Raw genomic sequence first — 3,513 nt, forward strand, 5'->3', positions numbered from 1 at the left:
CCCTGCGCCAGGGTGGAAACGGCGGCGGGGGGAGGGGTGGGAGCTCCTCGGTGAATTTTGCCTAAAACTTCCCTGACCGGTGACCTGCGGAGTTTTAGGTCTCAGTTCTCAGAGGTCCCCTGAGCGATGCCTCTTGAAGGGCCCTTCAGGAACAACTCCCCCGCCCCCCACACCTTTTTTTTTTTTTTAACAAATCAAAGTTTCTTTATTTTTCCTTTTTTTTCTCCCATTTTCCTTTGTGTATGTAACAATAACAAACTGGCAATATGGTTGCTTAAGTAACACTTATATGTCCAAGCTTATCAACACACCACACTTCAGTATAAAGAGGGTGTAAAATGGTCCCTCACCAATACGGCACGTCTTAAAATAGCTTGCATTTAAAAAAAGAAAAAGAAAACTGATTGATGGATGCCACAGGGAGGGGGTGGGGAAAGGCGGGCAAAATGCGCAAACAGTTCAAAAAAATACAAACTTACAATTATAAATAAGTTCTGGTGACGAAATGTACAGTATGATGACTAAAGTTAATACTGTAATGTCTATTTGAAATTCGCTAAGAGTAGATCTTAAAAGTTCTCACCATACACAAAAGTCTTTGTAATTATGTGAGGTGATGTATCTTACTATGATGATCATTTTGCAATATATATATATATATATCAATCATGTTGTACACCTAAAACTAACACAATATTATATGTCAATTATCTCAATAAAACTGGGAAAAATATCTTGAGTGGCCTTAATATTGATAATTAGTAGAGAACTTGCAGTTAAGTAATATATATACTGTAGCTTTTTTTCTTTTTAAAGAACGGAACTTTCTCAGGCCCTAGAAACCCATGAAGGTGATTCAATATTTCATACCAAACATTTATTAGAACAAAAATTCATTTCCTCTTTTCTAATTCTGGTCTTCTGGTTATGTACCTCAGGGAAGCCAATTGTGACAGAAATCATCCTCTAAAAATAACTTAGCTTCATTTTCCCTAAAGGTATGAGTAGGACTGACTAGACTTACCCTGGCTTCAAAGTAAGGTTTAACCAACTGTCCTCAACCCCCTGGCACCGTGTGTGCAGCCATAGATGGTTTGGGAAGTTCAGAAATCTCCTTATAAGGAATTCTTCAAGGGGATGAGTTTTACAAATAAACTGTTATTAATGAAACTGCCACCTTGTCTGACCCTGCAGACTGTCTCCAGAGAAACGGCAGAGCTCCTGGTCCAAGTGTGAGGTGTGCATTCGCCTCTTGCACAATGACTTTTTTTCCTAACCACATTCATTTTGATTTAATTTTGGATGGCACTATAAAAAGTGGCTAAAAGAAGCAGGTAGATACATGTGTTTTCCTGCAGCAGCATCTGGTAGAGAAAGGAGCAGGCAGCAGTATAATAAATTAATATTTAAATTAGGAATAAGTTCTGGTGATGAAATGTACAGTGTGATGGCTAAAGTTAACAATACTGTACTGTATATCCGAAAGTTGCTATGAGTAGATCTTACAAGTTCGCATCATACACAAAAGTTTTTGCGCTCTATCTTTCCATCCGTCAGAAAATAGAGAAAAAGTTTGTCCATCAGTAGGTCAGTGAAGTGAGAAAGTTGTAGTTGAAATCACCATTAAACTTGCCAAGAGGATGTAAAACAATTGTAACTGGATAATAGCACCAGCTCATAAATTTCTACACCAAAGGAGATGATTAAAAAAAGGAAAAAGAAAATCATTGCCTCCTAAGGCAGTTGCCCAATACTGGCACAGATTTTAGCTGTGGACTTCTGGTAAACAGCCCATGTCCACCTCCAAGATGGGATGAAGCACTACGGCTTGGGGGTCTGGATCTCATAGATAATGAAGAAGTTGGCACTTTCTCCAGAATGCTATTATTGGTGTGGGTAATAAGTAAATGTTTAGCAATGAAAATGCAGATTCCCAAGACATACCCTCTAGAGACTGATTCAGTTCATCTGGGGAGAGCCCAAAATATGCCTTCTTAATCTGTACCCCAAATGATTCAAAATCTTTAGAATTAAAATTTGAGTTTTATAAGTTTCATGCTTGACAGGAAGTGGCTTTTTCAGCAAGTTTGTAATCACAGCTAAAATATTGTGTGTGTGTACTTTATGTAATTCATATTGGTTTAACATGACATATTTTGGGGGAAAATGTGTAACAAAGAGCTTCCTTAGTATTATTTTAGTGACCTGAATTTTTATTTTCATTTTATTTTTAAATTTTATTAACTCATTTTGAGAGAGAGAGAGAGAGAGAGCAAGGGAGGGGCAGAAAGAGAAGGAGAGAGAATCCCAAGCAGGCCCTGAGATGTCGGTGTGGAACCCAATGCAGGGCTCAAACTCTCGAACTGTGAAATCATGGCCTGAGCCCAAACCAAGTTGGATGCTTAACCAACTGAGCCATCTAGGCGCCCCATGACCTGAGTTTTTAAATTCCATATGACTATTTCCACACGGTATAAAAAAGATTATAATTCAATTTTCAGCCTCTGCATTTTTATTTCTAGAGTTCTTGTTCTTCATAACTAATTAATTTTCTGTAACTGTCATGGTGTTATAATCAGTCATTATGAATCAGAAGTAAAATTTAGCTCATGTCAGAAATTATTTAGGAACTTTCACTTGGTTTCTAGGTAGGTAGAACATTTAATTAAACGAATTAGAATAAAATAAAGTTCTACTACTTTGGGCTCTTTCATAAAGAAAGATTTGGTGTATTACTGCAATGATACCTGCCAATGTCATAAAGATTACATAGGCTATATGTCGTAACTTCTTTTTTTTCATTTATTTATTTTTGAGAGAGAGCGCAAGTGCATGAGTAGGGGAGAGGAGCAGAGGGAGAGAGAGAGAGAATTTTTTTTTAATGCTTATTATTTATTTTGAGAGGTACAAAGATAGCACAAGTTGGGGGAGGGGCAGAGAGAGAGGGAGAGAGAATCCCAAGCAGGCTCTGCGCTGTCAGCACAGAGCCACTCTGGGGCTTGATGCGATGAACCCTAAGATCATGACTTGAGTCGAAACCAGAAGTCAGACGCTCAGGACCCCAGAGAGAAAGAGAGAGAATCTTGAGCAGGTTCTGCCATCAGCATGGAGCCCAACACAGGTATCAATCCCATGACCCTGGAATCATGGTTTGAGCCAAAATCAAGAGTCAGATGTTCAAATGACTAAGCCACCCAGGTGCCCCCATAACTTCTTTTTAGAAGTTCCCAGTTTTAGAATTCTACATATAAGAGAGAAAAAAAGAAGTCACCACCACCAACAGGCTGTTCAAGACCTCTCCATAAAAGAAACAAAGAAAGAAGTTGACTTGTTGGATCATGTTTTTCTTAGCAGATTTCATTTTTTGAGATATTTTGAAATTGACTTGCCATATACTAGTTCAGTAATTTTAGGAATAACTCATGTCAAAACTAAAAGGGAGATAGCTTTTCAGTATGACTAAGTGATATTAGGAAGTATGAGAATAAATATAATTTATAAGAAAGATAATAT

The sequence above is a fragment of the Prionailurus bengalensis genome, chromosome C1 (assembly GCF_016509475.1).
Source record: "Prionailurus bengalensis isolate Pbe53 chromosome C1, Fcat_Pben_1.1_paternal_pri, whole genome shotgun sequence".
NCBI classification, from domain to species: Eukaryota; Metazoa; Chordata; class Mammalia; order Carnivora; family Felidae; genus Prionailurus; species Prionailurus bengalensis.